Source organism: Marmota monax, unplaced genomic scaffold, assembly GCF_021218885.2.
Source record: "Marmota monax isolate L192 unplaced genomic scaffold, Marmota_monax_Labrador192_F-V1.1 WCK01_AAM20220418_F8-fsc00048, whole genome shotgun sequence".
Taxonomy (NCBI): Eukaryota; Metazoa; Chordata; class Mammalia; order Rodentia; family Sciuridae; genus Marmota; species Marmota monax.
The window spans coordinates 684065-703677 of record NW_026694895.1 but is presented as its reverse complement, the minus strand read 5'-3'; the positions used below and the strand labels follow the sequence as shown (position 1 = coordinate 703677).

Sequence of the window (19613 nt, the reverse complement as noted above, 5' to 3'; positions counted from 1 at the left end):
CTATAGCCAGTTTCCTTAATAGTTGTCTAATCACACTCCATCTCTTATTTAAAAATACAGTTAATCTGGATCTTTCCCCCTCATAATGTCAGACAGGTGATGGGCTTCTGATAATAAGTGTTCCTTTGGCTGCACAGTTACAGTTCATCAAGACAGTGGCAGCCAATGGCTGCAACACAGTGTAAAGCTAGACAAGGAAACACAAGACATGTGCCTTATATGGTTTGCCACGGATAATACACTTATTCCTTATCATCAAAACACAAAAACAGCCCCACACATAGAGAGCATACCTTCTACTACTTCTTCCTCCTGATCAAACATCCAGACCCTTGAGGGAAATTTGGTTTCAAATAACACTTGGATCACAGGTTACTTTTGAAAATGATGCTTCCATTCCAAAATGATCCTTCTGTTCTGTAGCAATGTATGATCTTAGAATGTTTAGTTGTATTGATTTATAGGGAACAGAAAACTTGGTCCAGCAAGTGTATGGATAATAAAATTATCTGCATTCCTATTCCACTAAAAATCTTCTGAGAATGATTTCATTTATTTATTTATATTGGTGCTGGAGTTTGAAGCCAGGATCTTGTGCATACTATACTAATTGTAAACTCTATCACTGAGCTGCCTCTCCTTCTAAACATCCCATACTGAGTGTAGTTAAATTAATCTTGAGTATGGTCATTAAAAAATAGCAGATTTTAAAAGACCATAATTAGAAAAAAGACAGAACATAAATCTTTTTTAGAGAGAGAGAGAGAGAGAGAGAGAGAGAGAGAGAGAGAGAAAGAATTTTTTAATATTTATTTTTAAGTTTTTGGTGGACACAACATCTTTATTTTATTTTTATGTGGTGCTGAGTGCCGCAGTCTGGCTGGGCACAAATGCCGCAGTCTGGCTGGGCACACAATCACGAGCCACCACACAGCTTGTAGATTCAAACAGCAACTCTTTATTCCTGAACTCACACCAGCCGTCTACAATCACGTTCTGGGGAAATCCACGTTCTCTGCCCAAATCCACCTCCACCGGGCTTCTATCTCCAAAATATACTGTCTGAATCCCGTGAGAACTCAAGGGGAACTCAGGCAGCAGGATACGCCCTATTCCCAGCAGGAATGATCTTAAACCTTAAACCTGGAACCTAAACCAGGAACGCCCTAAACCCGATTATCTTAAACCGGGAACACCCTAATCCGCCTTGGTCCTTGAGCAAGGTCACCTACATTCAATGTCACTGCAACATGGGGTATGCTGGCAAGGAAATTGTCATACCTACTTGGCTAATGGCTCCCAGCAGCTGAGGATCGAACCCAGCGCTCTGCGCATGCCAGGCGAGCGTGTTACCGCTTGAGCCACATCCCAAGCCGAGAACATAAATTTTATCCTAACCATTTTTAAGTGTAGAGTTTAATGATGTCAAATATATGCATATTGTTGTAAAACAAATTTCTATAATTTTTTCATCTTGCAAAACCAAAACCCTGTTCCTATGAAACAACAACTTCCCATTCCCTCTTCTTCTTGAGATAGGAGAAATAAGGATAGGCAGAAAGAAGGCTAACAGGAACAAGAAAAAGGCACTCTAACTTTAAATCTAAGGTGTTCTATGAACACCCTCATCTTCACTCCCCTGGCCTGTTTTTCTCTCAATGAAAATTCTTCATAGACCCTTGAATCCTAGAGGATGAGGGTCAAGAAGATTACTATCTACATGCATTGTTAGCTTATACAATGTATTTTCTTTATATTAAATAAAGCCAAGGGGAAACATTGTTAGAGACTTCTGATATGGGTACATTCCAGACATTATGTATTGACTGTCTGATGTCAACCTAGAGATACTGAGAACAACTAGACCAGTGTGACTACCCTGTGCTTCATGGTGAAGAAACTGGAGCTCACCAGGATTATGTCACCCCCACGTACTTCCCATGTTCACTATTTATGAAGTTTCTTTTAATAGAAGAGCCCAAGACTCCAAAAGTGTTCTCATTCTCAAGTGCCCATATTCCTTCTCCATTTGAATGTATATCCTGCTCTAGTTGCTTGCTTTCTTGAATAAATCTCCTTGTTTTCCCAAATAAATCTCTGTGTCTCTTTTGATGCATTCTGAAATTCCTTTCTGTGGTATATCAAGTTCCTTCCAGGGCTGAGGACCTGTTCAGACCCCTATCCAGCAACACTGCCAGCCCTTTGCAGCCACCATTCTGCTGTTTCTATGAGTTTAGCTACTTTATAGATCTCAGTTTTTGTATATATTGTTTCTTTTTTCTACATTTTAAAATTGGTACATTATAATGATTTATAAGGTAGGATTTATTGTCAAGTTATAAATATACATAATTGTATGTCTCATGTAAGTGAAACCATATGATATTTGTCTCTTTACAATTGGTTTATTTTACTAAATCTTCTCAAGAGACATCCATGTTATAGTATGTAATAGGATTTTATCTTTCAAAGGCTGAATGATATTCCATTGTATGTATATACTACATTGTGTTTATCCATTCATCTGCTGATGGACATTGTTTCTATCCCTTGACTATTGTGAATAGTACTGCTATAAACATGGATGTGCTAATATCTCTTTAGATTCTGCTTTCAGTTCCTTTCACTCTATATCCAGAAGTAGGATTACTAGATAATGTGGTGATTCTATTTCTAATTTTTGGAAGAACCACTTACACTGCTTTCCATAGCACCATGCCAATGGTGAGCAAGTCTGACTTTTTTGTTTATTTGTGTTTTGCAGCACTGGGTATCAAACCCAGGACTTGCATATACCAGACAAGTGCTTTGCCAATGAGCTACACCCCTCACCCTATAAATGCTTTTTTTTTCTTACTATCAGTTGAGAAAAGATTCTTTAGTCTTTCCACGAAGACCTATCTTTTAGTGTCTTTGGTATTTATTGAGTACTTTGCAGGGATCAATTTGTCACTTGAATGCATTACCTTGGGCAGAAGTTTATAGGAGATTTCTGTTCAACCTTATGTAGTTCACAAAATAATTCTTGTGAACTAGATAAGGTTGTACAATTCTATGATGTTTGTGTGCTTATACCATTTTATTTAAAAAGAAAACCAAATTCAGAAAACAAATGTCATGGGTCTTGGTCTTGCCTAGCCTAGCCTATTCTTTTTTTCTGTGGAATTTGGACTTGGGGTAGTTTGGACAACTTAGATTGCTAGTCCTGCACGGAGATGGAGGATTTCTCAATAATTAAGTGTTGAGATGGTCTCCTCTTTTCACCCTACAAGCTGAAATCAGATGGTTGATATTTCAGGCACAGGTCCAATTCTCTTCAATTTCCCTCTCTGAACCAAAGGGAGAGCCCAGAATGAGTGACTAGACTTTGTAACGGCTCATTATGAGACCATCTATTATGCTGTTTAGTATGCAGTATGTTAATAAGCCAAGATATTATGGCGGAGGGTCCATAACTAATCTACCCTAATAAATAAGAGTAATGGCAGTGGTACTAGTATATTCTATGGATATAATGTGCTTCCTGCAAAGTGTGACATTTTAAATAAACTTTATTCTTGCAGTATTTAAAAAAACATAAAGGCAGTAATGAAATATAGAGCACAACATTAGTTGACACAGCAATTCCTGCCTCCCAAGACCCTGCTAAATAGCCAGAGCTTAAATCTTCATCTTGAAATATACAGCTCTTCTATGATTTTAAGTGAGTTGTAAAACTTTTATGGAGTGCGCCCTAACTTTATTTTAAAAATATTCTCTGTTTTTATGACAAAGGTGACCCAGAAGTACCTTGTGAATAATAGAACAACATATTTAAGCTATTAAATTCCCCTCTCTGGACAATACATATGCGTTCCTGGTACTTATCTCTCTCCTGGTTGGAAGTGGGAACTGAGAGAGATCTTGAATTGACATTTTACCTAAAACTTACTGATTTTTGACTCTATATGTAACAAAGTTTTATTCCAATGGGTACAATCAAATTTTCTGCTACCACATTAAAATAAAGATTCAGAAACTAAAGCCAGCAATTACATAGAAAAATGTAAATCTCTGTACATCTGTGAGTTGAAATTGTGAAATTTTCATACTCCCAATACCTAGTTAGTTTCTGGACATGCAGCCCTTTAAGCTGATGTAGGCCTATGGGATGCGTTTATTCCCATATATAGAGAACTAAATTTAAGTCCAAAAACTAATTAAGATCTCAAATGCTTTCCATTTATTGCCAAATTTCATCACTGAGTTACAATTCTCCGATTACATCAAACTCCTGTAAATTTTTCAATGAAGAACAGACAATTCATTGCTACCTTTCTTTGTTTCTCCTTTGTAAGCTTACTTACTTTGAAAATAGTTGCAGTCTGCTAAATATATATAGGTACATATAAAGTAAATATATTTATATGTATGAATACACAGATCGGCCTTCAGTTTCACACAATATGTGAAGCCTCATTTGGATGTAATGACAATTGGCAGTGTTCAAAGAATGAGAAAACAACAGATTCATCTATTTATTTTTTCCTCTTTCCTACTGAAGTCACATAGAATAACTAGACTGTAGCCTAGTCAATGAAAGGCATTTAGTACACAGCTCCTTGTCAGTGCTGCCACCTAAACATTATTCAAAGGACACTCGTTTTAGTCACTGAGTAGAAGTTCAGCTTTCTGTGAGTCTCCTGAAATATCTACTTTCAAAAATATTTGTAAGAATTAAATTTTTTTTTTTTTTACAGAATTCAAGTGTCTTGTTAAGACCGATTGGAGTCTGGTAATATCCTCTGTTCTGATATTTATAAAGAGCAGAGAACAGGGCGCTCTATCTTTCTCACTAGGAATCCACTGAGTGAGGCTCCTTTCTATCTTCTCCTTTCTCTGCTCACTCAACTCCCAGCCTTGGATTCTTTCTAAGGGAAGAAGGCGAGAGAGGTGTCAACACAGTGGGAGGAGTGAGCTGAGTGGCCAGCAGGCCGGGGTGACAGCTCCCTGTGTGTGTGGGTTGTGCACTTGGCATCTCTGGTTAGAGAGCTCGTGGGGATGGGGGAGAGACACCCTTTAGTTCAGGGAATGATAGTACAAGTGGGCCCTCCTAGGTAAAGCTGTAATGGAGGGAAAAGGATGTGTCTCCTTTTGTCACTAGAAATTTCCATTCTTCTCATGCTCATCAGAGAAGTAGGAGACAGATCAGCGGATCCAGGGCTGCAGCAGGGAGCAGGCTGAGGAGGGTGGGGAGGGCAGGGAGGCCCCAGCTGTTGGTGGAGAAGGGAGAACGTAGAGAAAAGGAGCCTCCTCCTCCAATCGCTTTCCTTGGGCATCATTCCATTGCTCAGAAGCTTTCTTAAATGCCTTCCACCACAATCTGAAGTGGTCAAACCACCATATCGCTCTAAGAAAGGATTGAAAGACACTTCAACCAGGGCCCGTGTAGGCTATTTTTCAGCAATTTATGTCCTCCAAGGTGAAAGGGAATACAGTACTCTAAACACACACACACACACACACACACACACACACACACACACATGAAATTCTCTCTTAATATCATGTGGAAAATGCATGATTTATTTTATAAATATCCCTGTAGCTTTTGGCTTAGGTGTACACAAACATAATTATTTCAAAGACTCTTTCAAAGGGCTAGCATGAAGGAGCTTTTTGGAGCGATGGGTCTGAATCCTGAAAGAACGTACACAAATCTATTCCTGTGTTAAAAGTCAGAACTACATTCCAAAAGAAAAAGTCAATTTTGCTGTATTATAATTAAATTTTTTTTTTACTGCCACAAAAACAAACAAACAAACAAACAAAACCCAGCTTCTTTATGAGATCCAAGTTCCCTCTCTCACTCTCTAATTTGTATAAGGGCTAAGGTGACTATTGAGTAGAGACTAGATTTACTTCAAAGGCCCAGACTGGCTCTATGAAAACACTGATGTCCCAACCAACACTTGTTAAACAACACTTGTTAAATTCTTGCTGTGGAGTTCCCAAAATGTCACTTCCCTTGAGGAGCTAATATTTTCAGATTGCATGAATGGACTAAAACCAGGTCTGTGTGTCTGTCTCAGCTTCTCACTGTCAAGTTCTCTGTTCTTCGCCAGTGGTCCTCCTTTGCAAAGCGGGTTTAATCTGTTGTTTCCTCAGAAAGGTTGGTCTGAAGCTTTCTTAGGCAGGGTTCCAGGGAGAGAGCTCTATAAACAACCCCATGCCTTATGTGCATGGGCATTATTATGACCAGCTGTGTATGCTCTCCAGTCAACCCTAGGCAGCAGGGTAGAGCCGGCTTTGCTGCTCCTTCATTAAAAATGAGAAATTTGTCTTCCCATAGGTCCCCAGGATACTTTAAGTGTTGATAGTCCCAGTTTGGCAGAGAGGAAACACAACTCCTGCTATCCCAGGAAGAAGGGGGTGAACAGCCGAGGATGACATCAGAGAGCAGGAGAAGTTGGCTGGAGCAGGATGGGAAACTCCAGGTGCAGGCCCTGGAAATGTCCATTGCAGCTGGACAACCACCCCGGCCAGTGGGGGGCCCATGCTTCCCTAGTGTCAAGGACATTAACACAACACCTGTGGACCAGAGACCAGTGGGACAACATGGCAGCTTAATGGAAGGCCCTTTGGTCTGTTTTTACTTTCTCCAAATTTTGATAGTGACATGATTACAGGAAAATATATCTGGATTCTAGGAGGAGCATGAGTGCAATGGAAAATGGAAGTAGATATATGATCCCAGAGAAAGTAAAGAATAATAAGAACAAGGGATAAAGAGATTAGGCTACCAGCTAGTGATTCTTAACTTTTATTGGGCCCTGGACATCTTTGACTGTCTAGTGAAACCTATGGTATCTTTTCAACATGATATGTTTTAAAAATAAAACACACACAGTTAACAAAGAAAATTTACAAAGGGTCCCCATAGAAATAGGTTAAGAACAGCGATATCTATGGTATCTATGGAGCAATGTGGATCTTGCACCATTATATATTTTAATTTTTTCCAAGAGAAGCCAAGACCTCAAAACTTTAAAAGAAGTTTCCTGATTTTTAAATGTCAATGTCAAATCTATTGAAATTCTGAACCAATCTAATTATGCATGTGTCTGTGTTGGTTTTGGCTCCTGGTCTTATATTGAAACTTCATTTTAGAGATTCCAGGAGACTCTTGGTCAACAATGAAGCATTACAATCCCATATAGTACCAACAAACAAGACTAGGGACAGTATTATGGCCAAACTAGGAAAGCCCAACACTTGGCTTTTTGTCAGTAAAAGAGGACAGAAATATGGCAGAGAAGAAACATGTATCAAGTACATCATAAGATCATTATCATTTCCCTTCCCTTAGGATTTTAATTTTAGTATCCTACCTTCTATGATTTGATAGATTCCCACTAACTTGATTTTACAACTAATGCAGGTTGAATGTCTCTAATCCGGTAATTTGAAATCTGAAGTTTTAAGAGCTGACATGACTTCACATGTGGAAAACCCCATCTCTGACCTCATGTGATGGGTTAAAGCCAAAACACAGGCACATTAAAAATACTGCTTAAAATGACTTTCAGGCTATGTGTTTAAGGTGAATATGAAATTTAGTGTTCAGACTTGAGTCATATTCCCAAGATATCTCATTCTGAATATGTAAACATTCCAAAATCTGAAAAGAAACTGAAATCTGAGACATTTGGTCTCCATGCGTTTTAGATAAGAGGTACTCAACCTGACATCAATTTCACTGGCCTGCTGTCTGAGAAGTAAATGTTATGAGCCTGCCCTGCTTCCTCTACCCAGCACAGGCCTTCATTCCCAGCTTTGCTTCAAGTGCTCCGAGGTCTAGAGAGTTTAGACCAGGGTCCTGCAAAATTAGGTGTGGAGGTTCTATACAGAGAATGCCTATACCACCTTCATTCTTTAACTTATCCATTCACTGTTCCCCCCCACCCCCCGCTTTTCCTGGTGTCACCACTCAAGTAAACACATATTGAACATTCATTATGTGGCAGACACAGGTGTTGTATCTAGGGCTCAGGCATGAAAACAGGAGAGAAATGTCACATGCTAAGAAATGAACATGGCACGCACAGGAAATAATGGAGTCACAGAGGAGTGGCACTTGGTGGTAGTGACTTTGAAAGGGTAAGAATGATGATCTTGGTGGAGTCACCATCTAGATGGTCCCTTACTGGAAGCTCAGTACCCTCCAGAATGGGTAGTCAAGCGGGAAGAGGGTCCACAGATCAGAAGCCTGGGGGCAGGGTGGGCGAGGGGAGTTTGTGATGACAGGGAAGCTGAAGTCTTTAGGAATAGTGGCGGGGGTGGGGGCGGGTATGATGAGGTCATGAGGTTGTTGAGAGAGGATTTGGAGTTCTGCAGCCCAATGCTGTTTTACTCTCAACTACAGAGAAACGACATTGTAGAAGTTTGTGGTGTTAAGGGAAGATCTCATCTCTCATTGTGACATTCCATAAGAATTAATGACTCCAAGCAGCAAAGATTTAATTCTAAACTTGGAACATGGGACTCCCAAGATCCTTCTAATGGAGAGCTGAGCTGCTTTTCCCTCTGAGGCCTCAGAAGGAGGAGACCACAAAGGTTAGGGTCGCAAAGAAGCTAAGCCACGACCATCTCATTGCTACTGTTTCCAGCAAGGGCGCCAGAAGCTGGTCACCTGTGAGGACCTTATAGTTGGCCAGTGGGAACCCAGGCTTGGAAGCTGGTCTTCTACCTCCTGCAGCATCCTGGGTGCCAGCAGTGACTACAAGACTGGAGCTTCTAGAGTGGGGAGGACAGGGCTTGGGGAGCAGGGTGGCTTCTCCTTTTCTAATTACCTTTTGACACTCCCTGTGCAGGTCAGAGGGAGGCAGTCACTCTTTTGATGGAGGATGACTGTGTGTGTGTGTGTGTGTGCATGCATGTCTGTGTGAGCATGTTGTTAGGGATCTAATCCAGGGCTTTGCACATCATAGACATGTACTTGACCATTGAGCTGCATTCCCAGCTCCTAGAATGGCTTCTTTTTAAAATTTTTTTAAAAATTGTTGATGGACTTTATTTTCTTTATTTTTATGTGGTGCTGAGGATCGAACCCAGTGCCTCATGCATGCTAGGTGAGCATGCTACCACTGAGCCACAACCCCAGCTTGTTAGAGAGCCTGACCAAAGTTGAGAAGTCTTTATGGAACCTCGCTAGTTCAAACAGCAAAGCTTTGGGTTTCAGGGGCTTTGGAGAGTTGCTTCTTCAGTTAGGAAGGCTGACATTGCCTAAGCAATGTCCCCTGCCTCCCAGAGCTGGAGAGGCTGCTTGGGGTTAAAGCTATTTAATGTGTTAGAACTCTGCCTAATTTCTTCCCTTGGTAAATGGAAATGGTAAAGTTGTTAGAACTTTTTTTTTTTAATTTTTTATTGTTGGCTGTTCAAAACATTACATAGTTCTTGATATATCATATTTCACAATTTGATTCAAGTGGGTTATGAGCTCCCATTTTTACCCCATATACAGATTGCAGAATCACATCAGTTACACATCCATTGATTTACATATTGCCATACTAGTGTCTGTTGTGTTCTGCTGCCTTTCCCATCCTCTACTATCCCCCCTCCCCTCCCCTCCCCTCCCCTCCCCTCTTTAATGCACATGATAAATCACCCAAGAAACTTGTTTGAAACGCAAATCCCAGGGCCTATGCTCAAGGCATTCCAATTCTTAGGTCTTAGGAAAGATCTCAGAAATCTGCAATTTTAATATTTTCTTTGGGATCACTGATATAGACATTCCCTGGAGAACAATTTTTTTTAATAAAGGAATAAGAGTATACAGAATTTGAGTAAAATGAAGGCCAGAGCTCCTGGAGGGTTCTTTCTTCTCTTGTTTAAAGCTGAGTTTAAGGATCAAAAAGGTTTCTTTTTCCCCCAAAGCCACTTGGAATAGCCTCATTTTTCTCAAACTGCCAGGAAATATCCAAAAGTTGACTTGTGGAGGAGCAGGATTGGGATGTGAACTGCATGAGAAGAGACAATCTTAAAAGACATTTAATTTAATGAGCAGAAGGACCCCAAACCCTGGGAAGAAAATCTTAGCGACACTTTTCATAGTTGCCACAAGGTGGCGGTCTTCTGCATCAATTTGAAGAGGAATGCCGGTTACCATCAGGTTAGCTTGTTTTCAGTATTAAATAAGTCATTAGTTTTAAAAATGTGCATTAATTTTAAAAGGAGGCAAGGGGAAATAATTTAACAGAAGAGACTTCAAACTCACATTTCAATCAAATACTGACACGCTCTAGATGGAGGAATTTAGTGAGATTTCAACCTTAGATCCCAGGAAAAAAGATAAAAATCTGTTTGAGAAAAGGCAGTAGTCTTTGTAAAATGAAAAATGTCATTCAAAGAAAGCATCTTAAAAGCATTCCAAAAAGTTTGCTTTTTGGAGAGCCAGAAGTGCAATTTGGTCATTAAAAATAAAGCACTAGTGTCTGGTAAAATTTCCTTTTATTATTTGGTCTGCAGTCAGGACCAGAAAATGAAAAAGAGAGAGGAAACCAAAGTTCTGGATAAACACAAGAGCAGTCATGAACCAAAAATGACGGCGGCAGAGCTGTGGCTTGGCTGGTGCAGGTTGAGCATTTCTTCCCAGTTAGATCAGGGGGATCACCTTAATTGCCCTGGGGGGCATCTACAGGTGAGGGAAGCTAAGTGGGCTGAGAGCAGGGATGCCTCGAGGACTCACTACAGCATGCCTTCACTTCTGGGAGGTAAAGTCGACAGGTTCACTGTGAGTCTGCAACCTCAAGACTGGAGCAGCTAGTGGTTGGGATTATGGTGAGGCCAAGGGCACCATCTCACAGGAATAGGCTGCAAAACGCCTCAGGCCAGTGGAGAGTACAAGGGACAGGGTTGCTTGTCACTTAGTGGGCTTTGGGCCATGTGTGTCTATATCTGAGCACATTAGTGCCAAGACAAACCCTGGCCAGAGCCTCACACTGAGTCAGCCCCCTGACTTGTTTGAATGCAGGGACAATTTGCCTGAGGTTAGTAGAAGGGGGAATGGAAGAATAAAAATCACAGCCTCATTTCCCAAGGGCAAATGGAAAGGTTGGCCTCATATCTTACCCTCTCATTTTAGCTTCATCTGGAAGAAAATCCCCAGAAAACACATGAACATTATCGAAAGAGGCAAAGGGGCCACAAGGGCATGCAAGGAGATGAGGCGGTCCTCCTGTTCCCCATTGTTCTCTCAGCATAGGAAATGGTGGGAGGGGGAACCTCCTGTCAAGAACAATGACAAGAGAGCTGAGGGCCTTGTCTCTTAGAAGTTTGGAGAGTATAGGAAAGACTCCTGGGATGTTTTTTCTTCTTGTCTGTTCTCTCATCAGCAACGTTTGGGGGTTGTTTGTGTACTGCTGGGGCACTGCCCTTTCTGTGCAGACTGCTTTCTAGAAATGTGTCTTCAGCTCTTGGGGAGAAAGTAGGACAGCAGGAGGCCAGGGCATGGGCCTCAAGCTCTGGATGTTTTGAGGGACAGCTGTTCATTGGTTGTTCTATGTTCAGTGCAACTCACAATGGGGTGATCAAACGAGTGCTTGGGAGAGAGCAGGCTGACATTGCCTAAGCAAGGACAAGTACGTCCTTGGGTCGGTATCCCACAACAACCTCCTCTATGCTGTTAGGTATTTGGAGGAGATTCCTATATGGTGAGGAGTAGGGATAATCACCAGGTGGTCCCCTGTGGAAGAATCTTTTCCCATTGCATTATCCATGGCTCTGGGGGCATGTGCTGTCCACTTGCCAACTGCCATGACACTGCTGGACTGTGTTTAATATAGAATGCAGTATACCACACAAAGGCCAGCAGCTTATTTAATGACCCTCTAAAGTAAAATCAGATCCCATGCTGAATGTGATAAATACCTTATCTTTGGGGCACATGTCTCACTGACATGGATTGATTGACTTTCACTACTGCAGTCAACTCTTAGAGCCAGGAATGGAGAAAGGTAGAGAGGGTTTCAATGTTTGTGTTTGCTTGTTTTTGTCTTGCGTGATGAACTTCATGTTTGAAGATGAGATTTCTAACCCACAGAGTGATTTTTGAAGAGTGGAGTGGGTTTGCAGGCCCATGTCCACTCTCTCTCACATCATGCTCATTGGTCAGCATCATGCAGGTGGTCAACCTGTCCTCTGAGAGGGAGAAGCGCTACCGGTTTGCCCAGGGGTTGGAGTTCTGATCCTAGCCTCACCAGCCCAGAGCTCCCTGCAGCTGTGCCCCCTGTATAGACAGGCTCCTCATTGGCACCATATGCTCTCTCACAGGGTGGTCAATAGGAAATGAACCCTCCCTTAAAGGAGCCTTCATTATAAGTCTGAACAATTCAACTGAAAAATAATAAATTTTTACAGACATAAAATTAAATATTCAATTTAAACTAATACTAAATTTAATACACTGATCTTAGATCAACTCAACTAATTGAGTTTCTCATATTTAGATTTAAAAAGAAAAACCGATTTCTTAAAATGTAATGTTTCCTTTGAAGCAGATGTTGTGTTGACTAGTAGTCAACTTTGCAGAATCTTAGACATTTTAATATCATTTTAGATAATTAGCTGTACTGATTTAATTCCCAACTACTGTGCCTTTGATTTCCATCTGGCTGCCATGTAGATATCAGTCTCACAGGAATCTTGCTGAATGGCCAGTGTGCTGAATGCTTTGAGAAAGCTTTAGAATTACAGAGGGTAGTCTACTCCCCACACTAAGTGAGTGACTGTATAATTTATTATCCAAATTGGGATCTCATTCAGGACAAAAGAAGTACTATTAACACTTACTTCAGAAAATAGGTGTAAATTGAGACCTCCTTACCTACAGGTGAGATTTTTGTTTTTCTTCAAAGTGATTTCCCAGAAGGGAGAGAGACATAGAAATAAAAATAGATGAAGATATAAATATAGATTTTATTCAAGCTTTCATGAAGTTTCTCATATTCTAGGTCAATCCAAGTTCCTTTGGGAAAAAACAAAAACAACAAAATACTGTTTAGGAAAGGTTCATTATCCTGAAATTATTCAACCACTGCTAGTTTTATATTTTTGTAGACACTTATGGTCATAGGGCTACATGAAAGGTCCTCAAGAACCAAAGAAGAATCTGGCCTCCAGAGCCCTACATCCATGCCAAGAATGCCTGGGGATGTGGAGGGACCTCAGGAAAGTATATTATCTGTTCTTGGTTATGGAGAGCAGTGATTTGAATCATGGTCTTTCTGATTGCCTCATGGCTGCATTTGTGCTGGTAACTTTCGGTGCAAAATTGCAGGTCTAGACTGTCCAGTTGCTATGGTGACGCAGGCCGGAGGATGCTACATGCAAAGGCGCACAGCTGTATCAGTTGAGACCTTGAGCTCAGACATGAGCTCAGACACCAGCTCCCGAGCATAGAAAATTGTAAGCAAAACAAGATGACCCTAATGTCTCGCTGGTCCCACATCCTTCAGATTGCGTCCTTTGTTGAAACTTTCTCACAAATAACCTTTTGATGAAATCTTTATAATAAACTTGCTGAGCTAGCTCTAGGTCAAACTCCATCTGAGGTTGGCGACCCACCTGGCCCCACCTTCTTCTCTCTATGTGTGTCTGTTCATCTTTTCTTCATCCCTCATCACCACTCATATGGTTTCTTTCCCTGAGTTAATGGCTGTGGCTGAGAGATGGGGCTACGTCACTAGGTGGCTTCTTCTTAATTGTGAAGAATCTGTTCTCTTACCTTGTTCCTTTACAGGAAATTTACACTTTTTGAAGTGCTAGAGTGGGTTTAGAGGTGGATGAGGAGAGCTAAGCCAGAGGACCTGAGATGTGGGGCACTGAGGTGACTTGGTGGACTCCGCTCTGTTTTACTTTTCCCCACATTTTGTTATTGGTACATTGCAGTTATACATATGGAAGGGATTTGTTGTTACGTATTTGTAACAATATAACAATATAGCCAATATCATTCCCCAGAAATTCCCTCCTCCCTTCCACCTCCCACCCTTTGTCCCTTTCCTCTACTGATATCCCTTTGATTTTTTAGGAGATCTACCCTCACATTTCTTTTCCTTTTTCCTCTCTAGTTTCTGCATATGACAGAAAATGTATGACCCTTGATCTTCTGAGTCTGACTTATTTTGCTTAACATGATGGTCTCTAGTTCCATCCATTTTTCTGCAAAAGCCATAATTTCATTTTTCTTTACAGCTAAATCAAATTCCATTTGTAGACCACAATTTTTTTTTTATCCATTCATCCTTTGATGGACAGCTAGGCTGGCTCCATGGTTTGGCTATTGTGAGTTGTGTAGCTAGGTTTTAACGAGGGTCTGCAGAGGTGCTCAGCATCAGCTTAGGGCTGGTGGCTCTGGCACACTTCCTTCTCCAACCATATCTAGTTATCTTTCTGGTTGGTGACAGTTGAAAGTGGCTAATCAGTTACACGACTTCTTTGTAGGACTTGGTCAAATCACAACTACCACCAGAGGGCTATGACATAAAACCAAGGAAGCAGATTTCATGTCTGCCACAATCTTAGGGATTCCAATTCCTCCACATCTGGTTTCTTTGAAACTGGAATCCTTTGCTTGGGTAAAATATGCTCTTTCCTTCCTTGAAAAGTGCTTTCCTCTCATTTCAAGCACAGATGGTTGGAATCCAGTCATGATCAAGATCGTCACCAAGTGCTTCCCTGTGCACATCCTCACACAGCTGGGTATTGCGTCAGTCCTGATCGGCCTTTCAAGAAAGGTGCTGGAAACCAGAAAGTGCTCAGGAGAGAGCTGCCAGCATGGCACAGGATCCGGAAACTGAAATAAATGAAGAACAAGCAAAAGAACATAGAATCTCTGGTTTGGAGAAGAGAATACTCTGTTAAATTGAGGGCTAGAAGTTGCTTGTAATGCAGAATTGGGAGCTGATATGGATAATTTGGGATTTGCAAAGATGATAACATAATAAAATTTAAGGCTATTTAACATTGGAGTGGGCTGGGTTGTGGTCATGCGTATCCTGTCACCAGAAATGTTCATGGAGAATCTGGGTGGACATCTTTCAGGGAGGCAATCTAGGGATCTCCTCCAAGGGCCAACTTATCATGAAAGGCTCTGAGTTTGAATTTGGGATATAAATAGGCTTGCAACAAAGCACCTGCCTTTGAGGGTCTTTCTTCCAAAAGAAAGAATGCCCAAGATAAGATCCTTTTGGTTTCATTTAAACTTGGTTGAGGAAAATACTGGCTTTCTAAGAAAGCATACAAAAATATTAGCATCAGTCTGAGAAAGTTTATGACATAGAGTGGGGGGCCATTGAGAACTGCGGGTGGAAAAGGAGGTGGCAGACTCCAAGGCCTCCTTAGGAGGTGGCACCTGGGTAGAGCAGGCCTGAGATTAGTGGAGAGTAATATTCCAGGGCTGCAGTCGGGGTGTGGGGAGCACTGTGAACATAGAATGATGCTAGAATAAACAGCATGCCTCCACTAGGGAGGAGGGTGTGAGAGGAAAGGGCTTGTAGATATTGGAGAGCCCAATAAGGGACAGATTCTGGAAATCCTTGAATTCTAGGCTATTGGAGTAAATTCTCTACTAGGGTTTGAGTTGCTTAATAGCAGTGCCCTTTAAAAAAAGTTTTAATTTCATTATTTCTTCAATATTATCAGAGTAGATGTTTTTATATATTTTAACCATGATTTTAGTTTTCTTGATGATACAACTGATAAAAATATCCTACTAAATAATTTTTTTCTAGAATCTGCTTTATTTTATTCATTGGTGTTGGGGATCGAAACCCAGGGCCTTGTGCATGTGAGGTAAGCACTCTACCAACTGAGCTATATCCCCAGCCCTCCCCAATGCCCTTGATATTTGACAGGCAGCACAACTTTCTTTGTGCAGGGTCTCAGAGAGGCAGAATGTTAGAGTAGCAAGTTAAGATCATGGAATTTTCCTGACCTCTTTCATCACGGCAGGCTCTAGCCCTAATAGGTTTTTAAGGAAAATAGAACATTCTTTTTGGTATTTGCCAATATCAGCCTACCCAGGCCTAAGCCCTTAAGGCTCACTATATAATTACCCCCAGGAGGCCAGAGGTCATTTAGAAGGGCAAGTGTAGGCAACACCCAGCTATTAGAAGTCAAATTTCAGAGCTCTCTCTAAATTCTGGCCTGAAGCATTTTGGAGACTGGAGGAGGCCTATGGGTGGGGGGACCTTTGAGGTCAGTATTTCATGCCTGAAATGAAGGCATTTAACTTTTGGATTGGCCTGGGCAGGCTATGTTCCTGCAGGGAGGGTGTAGGTCCATGCTGGACTGGGCAGCCTTTTCTCCTCAAGCCACTGGTAGTAGGCCTGCTCTGCCTCAGCCTCAGCCTCCTGAGAACTCTCACACTGGCCTATTCTGCCTTTCTACATTTATCCTGGACTCCTTGGGAAGAAAACTGAGATGGAACTCAGGGATCCTCTTATGACTCCCGTGGTTCAGGCAGAAAGTGATCAAGAACAGCCTCTCTGTAAAGAATCCTTCAGTTGAGCCTAAGAGCAGCCAGCCAGCATGTCTCCTCTTTCCTGGAGAGGGAGAGGAAGCTGGGGAGTGGGCTGATCTGCAATTGCTCTCCATTCAGGTTGATTCCTTGGGCAAGGTGGCAGCAGTGACCAACTTGCTCCTATAAGACCTGCCTGCAGACAACTGCTTCATATGTTATAATTAGAGGGCCCCTAGAAGCTCCCCCATTTGGAAGTAGCTTCCACATTAGGATATTCTTAGAATTAAGTGCTATCATTAAGATAGGTTCACTAACATAAATGGTGCCTTGAGGTTCTCTTTAAAAATGCAGTTTCACCAGGAAGCAATAAATTAATCTATTGGTTCATTCCAATCTCTTGATAGGAATGTGCTGCCCTGAAAGCATTAGGGTAGGAGGAGCAGCAAAAGGCAACCAAATATTTTGACTTGAGAGAGCAAACAGTGTAAAGGGGACTTGCCCTGGGATGACACTGACCTATTGGGCAGCATATCCTCGCTCTGGGACCACAGCTTAGGATAAGGTATTAGATTTTGAAATGAGAGCTTTCTAAGCCCAGCTTTATGCTCAGTGTCTCCAGGAAGAGTCCGACCATGATCACCAATTCCAACCTTCTAGCCTTGAGATGTGCTGTATTTGTAGCTCCAGGATCTTGGTCTTTGATACTGGGGGATCTCAAGCCTGCTCTCTGGAGGAGAAGGTCTGTTGTCACAGCACTCAGCAGGGCAGGCAAAATTGTTCATTCCTATCCCAGTGCAGAAGTCAACCTCTGGCTCCATCTGTCTCATGCAGAGCAAAGGCTCTGGCTCAGATGCTTTCAAGAGAAGGAGCTGGCCAGCAGGTGTCACTAAGTTCTAAGATGTGTGGGGAGCCTGGCTGGATGATCAAGAGTGTGCTCTTTTTCAAACCAGTTTAGCATTCAAGACTTCAGAGGGGATGGGACTGACAGAAGGGCCTCAGGTGGTGGGGCTGCTAAGGAGGAGAGCAGGAAGGGCAATGCCAGTCCATTTCCTTCCAGAAAAAAAAAAAGCAGATTTGTTGTGTGCTCAAGAATTTGAGGAAGGCAGTCTTACAAACTCAGGCTGAAAATGCATGGTAACTGACAAGGAAGAGATTGAGAGGCACCAGACAGCAATCCATTATGTCTGTTCCTCTGCCACAGGGCACTGCCCAGCTCTGTCCTTACCTAGGAAGCAGCTTCCATAGGCATGGGCCTGTGACCTAGATGGCCAATCAGGGCACTGCTATGAAGAATTATGGGTTTCTTACAGCCAAAGGCATTTAATCCGTAGGTCTATGATACTTGATCTGACAAACCTTTTAATGCTATGTAAAAACCAGCATGTGATTTTTCTAGACAGTCCAGAGATGCTCTTATTTTACATTAGAAGCAGTTGTTCAAATATAAAAGCACTGAAGCTGGTTTTCCTCTGAAAAAACACCTATTAGCCAACTAAACAGGGGCTGGGTAGAAAGTTGATTTTCACTTTAAACCTACATTCATGGATTCTGAAGGACCAGGGTTGCGTTACGTTGTTAGTCAATCATCAACTAGCATGTAGAGATGCTGTCACTGCTCTGATATATGTCACTTAGGCAATAGATGGTCTTGAACTAGACCCTGAAAGAAACTGGGTTCACAAGCATGCAGAGTAGAAGTGATTAATTAAAAAACAAAACCCCAACATTCTTCTTGAATTATGAAATTAGATGCATTATCATTACAGAAGGATTAGAAAAAATGCTTAGTGAGTTTCTTAAGTGACTCTTCAAGATTCAGTGTCACACATTCTGTTACATGAGTTACATTTTATATTTTGCAGTTTTCTTTTTTAAGGTACAAGTTTAAGGTCTCTTTCCACTTGAGCCTGAAGATCACAGTTGGTAAATTCTGTCCATTCACCACGACTTTACCTCCTGTGTTTGGTAGACATTAGTGGATCCCAGCACAGGATCCTGCTCAGTCCAAGTGCGATCTTGTAGTTGACCTCAATACAGAGCTCTGTCATCAGCACTCATTATCAGTACATTAGTGTTGGCCTACTGTGTTCCATGTAAAGAAAGTTCTTTTCTAGCACAAAACGCAGCCAATGTACTATTTTATGTAAAGACTCTGAGCAGAAACTTTGCTGGTTCTTATCTGTTCCTAAGCTGGTGTGAGCCAGGCTCAGGGAAGCACACAACTTCCAAATCAATCAACTATAGATTGTGATACTGATGCTGTGAATATAAATGTTTATGGAAAGGCAAAGGAAGATAAGACCAGTTACTTTTAAGTTCTCAACACGTCAGTTTCCTGTCCCTGTGGGCAGAAGATAAATATTCATTGAATGAATCGAAGAATGGTGAACTGTTGAAGGGGACACAAATTTTCACATTTTCAAATGCGTTTTGCTTCACACTGACAGGTACCAGACAAACAGTCAAGGAGACCCCAAGGTCTTCTGTAGTTCTTATAAAGAAAGTGGCAATCCCCACCAAAAGCACTAGCTTGGACTGAAGTCTGTCTGGGGCTAGGAAAATTTCCTATTTTTTTTTTTTTTTTCAGGCCTTCATATTTTATTTTATTATTATTATTATTATTAGTTGTTCAAAACATTATAAAGCTCTTGACATATCATATTTCTTTTTTTTTTTTTTTTAATTTTTTTATTGTTGGCTGTTCAAAACATTACATAGTTCTTGATATATCATATTTCACAATTTGATTCAAGTGGGTTATGAGCTCCCATTTTTACCCCATATACAGATTGCAGAATCACATCAGTTACACATCCATTGATTTACATATTGCCATACTAGTGTCTGTTGTATTCTGCTGCCTTTCCTATCCTCTACTATCCCCCCTCCCCTCCCCTCCCTCCCCTCCCCTCCCCTCCCCTCCCCTCCCCTCTTCTCTCTCTGCTCCCTCTACTGACATTCGTTTGTCCCCCTTATATTATTTTTCCCCTTCCCCTCACTTCCTCTTGTATGTACTTTTGTATAACTCTGAGGGTCTCCTTCCATTTCCATGCATTTTCCCTTCTCTCTCCCTTTCCCTCCCACCTCTCATCCCTGTTTAATGTTAATC

At 41.5% G+C, this 19613-nt stretch overlaps 1 long non-coding RNA gene across 1 annotated transcript in view; it reads left to right on the top strand.

The window, feature by feature from the left end:
- LOC124080827 (uncharacterized) overlaps positions 1-15004 on the top strand; it is a 30373-nt gene extending 15369 nt beyond the window's left edge. Inside the window, exon 3 of the long non-coding RNA XR_006847863.2 lies at positions 14674-15004. This is a non-coding gene — a long non-coding RNA (uncharacterized LOC124080827). The remainder of the gene's footprint in view (positions 1-14673) is intronic.
- The last annotated feature ends 4609 nt before the right edge of the window (positions 15005-19613 follow it).